We start from the raw sequence: 11,354 nt of genomic DNA, 5'->3' as shown, positions 1-11,354 counted from the left end.
CGTTTCCGCATTATTAGGCTTTATCAAGAAAACCCTAAAATTCACGTTGGTGTGTATCAGTCCATCCCAAAATGTGTTGACGCTCATATCTCAAAGGCTATACGTTGAAACGAGCTGAAACTTGGAATATCCATTGGCCAATACATATAATTAATGTTCCTTGAAACAAACTCAAAATCTGTGCGCAATTGGAGTCTATGGGGGGGTTTGACCCCCTCAAAATAGGTATTTGCTCTCTTCTCCAAAACTACACACAATTTCAATGAAACTTTATCACAACCTTCATCGCACATGATGTACCAAAGTTTGTTCACGGCGTTAAATATCTGTAGCTGCTTGGTAACTGAACACACCCCTGGGGTAGTTTGATCGACGTGCAATGTTGGGAATGCCTATCAGTTTCGAGTGGAGAGCCAATCGGAGCATCTGCCAAAAACCCGAGTGTTGCTTCTACCTGTGCTGCAGGTGGAATGGAATCTCCAACGTGTGTCGTGCCTCGAGTCCTCGATGCAGGGTTTCACTTTTTGAAAAACGTAATCAAACTTTTCAGGAGGGACCTTCAAATGTGGTTCATGAAGTCTTTAAAAGGTCTACAATGCACCAGTCCTGAAACGTTTGGGTTTTTCTTCAGCCCATCTATTTAGCCATTATTTCATCCAAAAGTTTACCTTTAGTGGAGTGTGTTCGTTATTAAGCGTCCATGCTGTAATTATAGACAATGCACATCTTCCAAGTTTTGGAGGCACGAGGGGCCATTGCACAACACAAGGGGATAATTGAAGATCAATGACCCATGCCACCATAGCACTTGCCAGTGTGTATATAAGGTTTGTCCACAGTAATACTTTGTCTAAACGAATGGAAAGATTCTCTCTTGGATTTCGGTTGGCTTGTTGGTATTTCCTTCTGAACTCCTGGCATATGATGTGGGGTAGTTCAAAATTCCATACCTGTTTTTGTTTGGTGTCTCATGTCCTTGTAATTCATGTAAAAGCACACCGACGTCTACTGTCCTGCATTTGATTTCGGTACAAGCCTGCTTTTTCCATGAGCCTTAGATCACTGTCAAAAATAAAATCCACATTTTCTTGGAACCTAGTCATGGCTGGCAAACATGGCAATGTCATCATAAAGATTTATTTTGCGATTACATCAGGAAAACATTTCCAAGCCTCATGACTCAGATGTCTGTTAAAAAAAAAAAAAAACTAAAGCAATGTGACTTGCCAATATGCCTCCACGTAGTCCCTGCGAATGACAATGGGTAGATGCCCTGGTTCACTGTCCTAAAAATAAACAAGTTCGATTTAAATCCCTTCAACTGTTTTTAAGTATTTTTTAAGTAAGTTTTAAGTAAGTTTAAGTTAAGTTTAAGTAAGTAAGTAAGTAAATTAAGTAGTTTTTAAGTAAGTAAGTAAGAACCCTGGTGTTGGGCTAGCGGCTAGGGTGCCGGCTTAGGATCCTAGGATCCTGGGTTCGAATCCCGGTCGATCGCTGAATTAACGCCAGGGGGGTTGACTCAGCCTGTCATCCTTCCGAGGTCGGCTAATTGAGTACCAGTTCACTGGTAATTCCCTGCTTGTCGTTAAAGGCGGCAAAAAGGGTTGGCGTCAGGAAGGGCATCCGGCCGTAAAACATTGCTTCAAAAAGGGGACCAAAAAACAACAACAACCATGGTTCCTGAAAAAGGCCAACCCCCGCTTTGCGGGGGAAAATGGCCTCTAAAGGTGGTTTATTTAACTGTTTTTAAGTATCCCATTTTTACCAGAAAGAAACGGTTTCACATCGATTCGTGAAGCTTTTTTGGAGAAGGGATTAAAAAATATATATATCTGCTTTCAAGCTAATATGGCTGCCAAACCACATGAAATATGATGTGAAAATGTACACTCTGCATATGTATGGGTAGGGGATCACGTTTGTGAAGTTTTGTGTTGAGCGGACAAGGTTAGTTATTCTATCCAAGATGGCTGCCAAACCACGTGACCTACGATGTCATCATTTTCAAACTATATGCAACAATGGTGTTCGATGACATTTGTAAAATTTTGCATCGATAGGGTAAGTGGTTTCAGAGATATAATTATTTAATAATTCCCTTCAATCCAATATGGTTGCCACACCAATTTCTTTGTATAACGTTATAAACAGTATTAGCGACTGTTTAAAAATCGAATCATATGTGTTTGTGGTTTACAATATTTTGCAAGCCCGGCTACGCCGCTGTTAGACTTTTGGTCTTGTTTTTAATTATTTGTGATTAAACCAAGATGGCTGCCATACCACGTGACCTATGTCATCAGAATTATCACAGAAACATTCTGCATAGGTGTCGCTCTGACCCTAAAAGTTTCGTCTCAATCGGACAGGTTGTTGCTGAGATAAACGAGGTTTAACCTGTACGGACGGATGGACAACCAGAAAACATAATGCCTCCGGCCACCTTCGGGGATGGAGGCATAAAAATTTCTTTTGTATTCCTTTCCCTGCATATCATATTGTTACGTGCTCCTCCCCAAACCCCGGTCACGGTGTACCTCCGAGCCCCGAGAGGAGTCACGGCAGAAAGATGTGTTATTCTGTGTCAAAGATCAATGGTGAAGCCACACCAATTGTTACCAACAAACAAATATTGTATTAAGGTCACACACGAATAACAACACAAAAACAATAGTAATCAATTGTACAACAAATAGTATATCACTAGCCGAAACCCGTGGAACATCCACGGAAGGGAGGATGTGGTGTATGGATAGAGTGTACCATTATGGATGGCATAGGGGATTTGCTTGTCCGAGTAAGAGTTAGGAAGAAAGATGAGAATGAAGAGTGCGTATATGAACAACGTATTTATTGCAATCTACTTAAATGACAACGCTACGATATACTTTTGAAAAATGAATGGATTCATAATAGGAATCGGCATAGCACCACTCTGGGATTGTCCACTCAGTGGACGGCTTGCTTCGCCTTCACCCAGCAGACGCCAATACGATGGCGTCATAAGATGGCGTCGTATCGGCAGTTAATCGGATGCTTTTGGGCCCCAACGTCGGCTAATTCAGATTTTTCGAGTATGCCTGTATGTGATAAACAAAGAGCGCGGTTCGTAGATCGTAAGTCCATTAGTGCCATGGGCATCGGGTCACTGGGTGCGGCGTAAAAGGGATAACAAAGTCAAGTCCTTACGCTATTATTATATAGATCGTCCTCAACCCCTCATCCACCTCGTCGTCCTCAACCCCTCATCCACCTCGTCGTCCTCAACCCCTCATCCACCTCGTCGTCCTCACCCCCTCATCCACCTCGTCGTCCTCACCCCCTCATCCACCTCATCGTCGTCAACCCCTCATCGTCCTCAACCCCTCATCCACCTCGTCATCCTCAACCCCTCATCCACCTCGTCATCCTCAATCCCTCATCCACCTCGTCATCCTTAACTCCTCATCCACCTCGTCGTCCTCAACCCCTCATCCACCTCGTCTTCAACCCCTCATCCACCTCGTCGTCTTCAACCCCTCATCCACCTTGTCGTCCTCAAACCCTCATCCACCTTGTCGTCCTCAAACCCTCATCCACCTCGTCGTCTTCAGCCCCTCATCCACCTCGTCGTCCTCAACCCCACATCGTCCTCGACCCCTCATCGGCCTCGACCCCTCATCGTCCTCGACCCCTCATCGTCCTCTACCCCTCATCGTCCTCAACCCCTCATCATCCTCAACTCCTCATTCATCTCGTCGTCCTCAATCCCTCACTCACATTATCGTCCCAAACCCTTCTTCATTCATCTTGTCATCTTCAGTCTTCACCTCTCACCCCGCATTCACCTTATCATCCTCAACAATAATCCCCTTATTCCATTTTCACCCATAACCTCATCAACACCCATAACCCAATAACCTTATGGGTTTTTTTCTCGAGCCCAACGAACCAGGCCACACGGCACAACATGCGACAATGTCTGCTCCTTTGGCCTCGTCCTTCACTCTACTTATTCACATTAACCCGACATCCAAACACATTTGTGCATCGCACATTCAATCCGTACCTCCGGCAGCTCAACACTGTCCAAATCACCGACGCCAGACATAACACCGGAGTACAGGCAGCCATTGGCACGAAGAACGGAAGAGTTTAGGGATGGCCTCTTCTTCATGTAATCTATATAACCGAAATATACTTTCACCGGGGTTGTAAATGACAACGCTACAATATACTTTTGAAAAATGAATGGATTCGTAATAGGAATCGGCATAGCACCACTCTGGGATTGTCCACTCAGTGGACAGCTTGCTGTCGCCTTCGCCTGTCCAATCAGCGGACGGCTTGCTGCGCCTTCACCCAGCAGACGCCAATACGATGGTGTCGTAAGATGGCGTCGTATCGGCAGTTAATCGGATGCTTTTGGGCCCCAACGTCGGCTAATTCAGATTTTTCGAGTATGAATGTACGTGATAAACAAAGAGCGTGGTTCGTAGATCGTAAATCCATTAGTGCCGTGGGCATCGGGTCACTGGGTGCGGCGTAAAAGGGATAACAAAGTCGAGTCCTAACGGTATTATTATATAGACTAGCCGAAACCCGTGGAACATCCACGGAAGGGAGGATGTGGTGTATGGATAGAGTGTACCATTATGGATGGCATAGGGGATTTGCTTGTCCGAGTAAGAGTTAGGAAGAAAGATGAGAATGAAGATTGCGTATATGAACAACGATCGCCGACACCGGCACAAATGCATGCTCTGGATTGTCCACTCAGTGGACGGCTTGCTGTCACCTTCGACTGTCCAATCAGATGAGACAGCTGGCTTAACGTCCTCTGATGCGATGTCACACCTGTGAGGTATCAGGAGGCGGGAACCGAATCCAAAACAGAAGCTAAAGTAAAGACCATCGGAGATCTCCTGCGGCAGCGTTTCTAACCAATGTGGTAAAGTACAGTACATATACAGTAAAGTACAGTACAGTAAAGTACAGTAAAGGACATTCTCATTGATCCGTTGATTAACTATAACTGACCTGCGCCGCCCTGCTGTAGCTTGACGTGTTAGCAGGTACTCTGACCTTTTTCACAACTTCAAATGGCGTTTCATAAAATCCTGCTGTGACTCGACATGCGCCGCACCATGATCATTGGCTCGTAAAACCCGACACTGCTACAGAGGATTATACTACCACCGGAAGCCGGCACTTGGTTGTCCACAGAGGGAGGGAAGAAACACACCATGTGGAATGAAAAACAAAATGCTTTAAAATATTCAAGAAAGAAACTTTTTTTTCATTTAATATTCCGTAAGTATTTATTGTCCGACTAACGATTGTCAAAATAAGAACCTGCTTTGGGCAATTGCACACTATACCGTCGAGGCCGCTTTTACAGAATAAGAAGGAAATAATTAAATGAATGCTTTCCTATTTCCATCGTTGAGTCAATACGTCAAAAAATCATTTTCTAAACCTGTAATCACTGGTTGTAGGGAATGCAGATTTGACGATCAGCTGATTTATGTGTGTGTGTGGGTGTGTATTTTAGACTTGGACAATATAAGAAGGAAAATTGCTTTGCAATACATGCCCATTTGCAAGTTTCAGATCAGCGCCTTTGGGCTTCATGAAAAGCGCTATACAAAATAAATGAATTATTATTATTATTATAATATCAGAAAGCAGTAAGCACGGCCCATTATTTAATGACACCACTCGACTGTCCAATCAGCGGACGGCTCGCATCGCCTTCGCCCAGCAGACGCCAATACGATGGTGTCGTAAGATGGCGTCGCATCGGCCGATAATCGGATGCTTTTGGGTCCCAAAGTCGGCGAATTCAGATTTTTCGAGTATGGCTGTACGTGATAAACAAAGAGCGCGGTTCGTAGATGGAAAATGCATTAGTGCCGTGGGCATCGGGTCACTGGGTGCGGCGTAAAAGGGATAACAAAGTCGAGTCCTTACGGTATTATTATATAGATTCCTATGATGGTACCATCAGGTTCGTACAATATAACTCACTGTGCTCCAAGTGAGCGAAAAGAAGATTCCCAATGTCTCTATTCCCGGCTTCAAGCCAAAGTTGATTCCGGCTTCAAGCCAAAGTCGATCCGCTCCAGCGTTCGTCCGTACGATGTCGTATCGAGACCAGAATCCCGTTGGGTTGACAGTCACAGTCACGCGGCCAAAGCTGCGCAAAGGCGCCCTCAAGGCGACTGGGAAATCCAAAGGCGCCTTCCAAGCGACTGGGAAATCACACCCTCGGGTATGGACGTCTCACGGCTCCCAAATCGGCGAACCGCAGATTTACCTTCAAAATCCACGTTACACACACACACACACCAGATAAACGTCTGGATGCGGTGAAAATGGTTGAAGCGAAGCGAAAAACCTTGCGCGATGCGCAAAGCGCGCGAGTCAAAATGGCCGACGGCTCGTTTCCGAGGCATAACGGCACGACGATGATTCTCCTCAGAATCGACCGCCAAAACCTGACATGCAGGTTGATCTGTCACAGCGATAACAACTCTGTCGCAAGAATCCCTTTCCCGGGAAATGTCAACGTTTGCTCCAGACCTCGAAGCAGCTAGGCGTCTTCCCCGACTCACTCGCTCTGCCTTCTTCTCCTCCTCTTCCTCTTCATCCTTGTCCGGTTCCGGTTTCATTTAAAACATTGACTTTTTTTACCTTTTGAAAATAGTAACCTCTATCTCACTTAAACGACAACAATAATAGTACATGGAATCAGAAATATTTAGTGGATGAAAACCACAACAACGGAAGTGACGAATCCGTAACAATATATATATTTGTACAAATTATGTGTGGGGATCATCCCAAAGTTCAGTCACCTCCCCTATACGATAGACACAGTCTCTGACAAACTCTATCCATGTCACATTATTTATCCATAATTTCCACTCTTCAGTGCACTCACGGTTCCGAGGTGAACTTTTCGATCCCAGTACAGAAGCTTTCCTTCTAAAGTATCCTCAACGCAGTGGACAGCAGTTGCGTTAATCTCTCCAGCGGTTGCAAAAAGACCTCCCTTTAAGTTTGCTGAATTTGTTTTCCTTTTCTCTAATAATTATTGGGGATTTAAATGTATATTGTTATGTGTATGGTGGTAGGAAATGAAATACCTTAGTCCAGATAGGATGGTATTGAGTAGTGTGTTCCGAATATTGCGAAGAAGAAACCTTCCTGTATTTAAGTTAGGACCGGATGTCCGCGTAAGCATTATGTGTCCATGCGAGGGGTGGAGCTATGCTAATTAGTTAGGGTATATGGATAAAATTCCCAGTGTGTAATTACCCTTGTGACTTTTCCTGTTCTTATAAAACGCTCTCGGCCAACCATGCGATCGGCACATAATTGCAAATAGCATGATCGCCAAGGGTACCCAGACACGGCTACACCACTCACCGAATCGTCTCGATGGGCACGATGAATGGCCATGAGGCCATGCCCTGAAGGACGATTGGTTTCGACGATTCGGTGGCGCTCAGTGACAACATTCTTGCGTTGGAGTAAAAAGGGGCATAGCACGTCCCACCATTTTCTTTCTCTCTTAGTCCTGGCTTTGATCGCAAGCAGTCGCGTTTTGCACTCTTGCGCTGGGTTTCATTGCGAGCGGACGCACTTCCCTGTCTCTCTCTGTTCCGGCATTCATGGAAGGCGGTTACAGTTGCATTGTCTCTCTGTCCTAGGGTGTGATCACGAGCAGTCACATTTTGCGCATACTCTCTCTTCGTCCGGGCTTTGTCTCGAGCAGATGCATATTTTCCCTCTTTGGTGCTGGCTTCGTGACGGCTGCGTTTGGTGCCGTGTGTGCCTGAAAGAAACATCGGAGCTTTGGGAACGTGGGACGCTCGAAGGAGGGATTCGGCTGCCTCGCGTGGACTGGCTGGCTACGGGTGAGATTGTGTGCCATCTTGTACGCGGTGGTTCAGGGACCGGTCAAGAATGCCAGGCGGAGTATCGCCAATGCACCACACTACGCATTTATTTTTACTTTCGTCATCCCCTTGTGTTGTGTACGAGTCCGTGTGGAGGGTCCCTCATTTAGGAATTTAGTTTACCTTTCGTCTTGTTATTGCCTGCATTTATTTTCATTAAACCTTTATCTGTTACATTTTCAATTCCTTGTCTTGTATGTTTATTTGTCTGTGTGGATCGGATAACCACAGTCGCATCCGTCCGTACAGGAAATGACCTCGCTGCCCTCCACTACCCCCCGCGCATTGAAGAGATAACACCGCCATAGTTTGGTTATACGCCTTGGAGTTAAAGCTCTGTTCGCCATCTGTCGCCTTGAGGTCTTCACTACAAGGTAGACACACGACAATATTTTACTTCTCAATCACCATAAATTTAACAAACGTTTGGGTGTCTTCTTTGCTGAAGCTTTCCATCATGGCCACGCTCTCAGTGCACTGTTACAATTTCTGAAACAAAACAAAGGCTGAAAAGCTTGATATTTCCCAGACATGTCGGTAAATGATGAAACAGAGTATTGATGTAATTCTGTGATCACCTTGGTTACAAGCGGGGGAGACGGAACTTTGGGCACGATCCTTGTTGACGGGACAGCACAATGAAGCCAGGTAGATGCTGTTTTCTACCTGGTGCCAGGTATGAACCCATTGATTGCCTCTGCCTCTTTGCATTGCTGCAATTGTAGATTTATGAAGTGTAATGCAATTTTACATATTATCTATATATTGTTACAGGTCGCGGTTAGATGTTGTAGACCGAGCGGTTGGTGACCGCGACCTAACAAACTTACCCGATTCCACCCAAACTTTGGCCGTATCGCACCGTAGCTGCCCAATCTGGAAAAGACTAAAACGACCGAATGCAAAGAGGAAAAGGGAATAAAACGAGAAGACGGACAGAAGAGTGACTGGGTTTATTATTATTTACACACAAGCAAAAAGCAAGCAGTCACGTTTATTTACAACACATAAGACGCAGGTGACACAGTGCAAATACTAGCTTATCTACAGACTTAACTTATTCCCAGGACAGAACAAACAAAACAAACTCACGTATACAAGAAGGATGGAATGGAATGAAGGTGGATGGCTGGAGGGAGAGGGAGGTCCAAGGGGGTCCCGCAGCACAACCGGCGCGTTTAGCAGCCGCCGTTCAGGCCAGGCCCCACGCTGCTGTTTTGGCTGCTGTTTTGGCTGCTGTTTTGGCTGCTGTTTTCGTCGTGTGCTTTGCCAGGCCTTGTCCCACTCGTCTGGTCCAAACCCTCAACTCTTTCTTGTTTCTCTCACTCCTCACCACCGACTCCTCACCGCAACCAACTGACCACCGACTCCTTACCAACGCAACCACTGACCCTCCTCAGGCAACCGACTCAGACCAACTCAGACCAACCCCTTGTGACCAACTCCAGGCCTTTCTGTCTTCTGCTCTCCTCTGTAAAAACGCATCTCTTCTGGACACGCCCTGCCTTGGGTTATATAGGCCCCCGCCCCTCAACCTTTGCGAACCTCCCCGATCGCTCTTCCTCCGCCCTCTCTAGCCAAACCCCTGGCTCATGGTTGGTCGAGTGGGGCTGGCTCACTCCTCCCCTCTATGACGAGGTGGAGACACGCCTTTCTTCCCCAACCCTACCTCGTGGCCAATGGTGGTTGAAGAAAACCGCCCAAAATGCGGAAGGCAATTGGAAGGGAGGTTTTGGGAATGGGAATGGAAGTTTTGGGAGTGGGAATGAAGGGAATCTATCTCTTTCACTGGTGCAATGGAGTATTTCTATTAATGGGAGACACAGCCTTATCCTAAAACACAGAATAAGATATAACTATCGAACATGGATATTCTATGATTGGCTGACGTGTATGCTTGTGGACTAATTATGGAACGCCCTTTTGATCTTTACACAGCTCCGGAGGCAGGAGGCACAGAATAACAATAACAACAATAATAATAATTCACACCAATTTACCACAATACAACACAATCAAAAAAAAATATACAGTCCTCATATCCGCAACACTGCACCCTCCTCCTCTTAGGCACGTCCCGGGCCTACAACTTTTACTTTTAGTGTGACACGTAGGTGTAGTTCCCTCTACTTTTAACCTGACCCTGAGTGCGACAGTTTTAAAACATAAATAAATGTGTCCCGCTGCTCCATTGCACCCTGCCTAACAGACTTACGCCCACAGTTAACCGAATTGCGGAATGGTCTTCAAACTATACACTGACGGTGGGAAGCATTATTTACAATGACGCTATTTTTATTTACAAAACTAACCCAGGACCTGTGATTGTTCTTTCTGGGGGGGGGGAGACAGTCTGCTCTGCATCGACGCACCATGAACGCACCCAAAAACGCACCAATACAAGCACCCAAGCACCAATCGGTGCAGTCACCATAGTTCCAGAGTGTTCAACAAAAATAAATTCAACAACCCCTAACCCTGCAGGTGATCTCTTGCTCTTCGGCTCCCTCTGCTGGTGATTATTATTTGTCTTCCAGATGTTGTCATTTTCATTTTGCTTTGCTTACTGGCGGCCTATTTTCAATAAAGTGTGCCCAATGTGTCCTTTTTATTTGCTTTTATTTATAGCCCACAGGGCCGACTAGTGTGGTTCACCTGTGGGGCATCGGTGCCCTGTGGCCAAGGTCCGCCAGCAAGATGTCGGGCCCTCATGGCCGGTTCCAGCAGAGGGGCCCTGCCCCAACCCATGGGGTCTATAAGTGGTGCTCGGCCACCGGCATGTGGTCCATAATGTGGTGCATCGATGCAGACAGCTGGTTCTGGGAATTTCGGGCGCACAATGGCCGACCCACGCACGCTCCCCTCGGCACCCAATGGCGCACAGGTCATGTGGGAGACAAAAGGGGAAAGACAATTGAGCGAGGGGTAAGGTCACAAGGGTACACATCAATAAGGCAATGCAAGGCGAAATGCGTACGGAGGGCGAAGTGAGAAAGCTCGTCCCTACCGTACGTCACCCCCCTGTCACCTACCCTACCCTTGCCCTTACCCCATATGTACAAAAATCTACACATTTACAAATTCGTCACTACTGTCACGTCTTCCCCATATTTCCCCTATACCAAATTCGTCTCCACAATCCCTCTACTTCAAAATTTGCCATCACCAAATTCATCATCAATCCTCATAAGGAGGCAGAGATGGAACATCAAAGCACAATGTCACACCCACGTCATGATGCGTCTCACAATCCAAACATTTGCACAGTAAAAATAACAAAACATGGCATGGTGTGGAGTACCTGTCACCTCAGGTGAGTGGATGCAGATGGTGCGAGGAGACTTCATCCTAACTACTTTCTAAATGACTTTAACACACTTTACACTACCCGGGATCTCTCCCTGCCAA

Source organism: Myxine glutinosa, chromosome 6 (assembly GCF_964187855.1).
Source record: "Myxine glutinosa chromosome 6, kmMyxGlut1.1, whole genome shotgun sequence".
NCBI lineage: Eukaryota > Metazoa > Chordata > Myxini > Myxiniformes > Myxinidae > Myxine > Myxine glutinosa.
The sequence above is the reverse complement of the archived record's forward strand: the minus strand, read 5'-3'. Positions refer to the sequence as shown.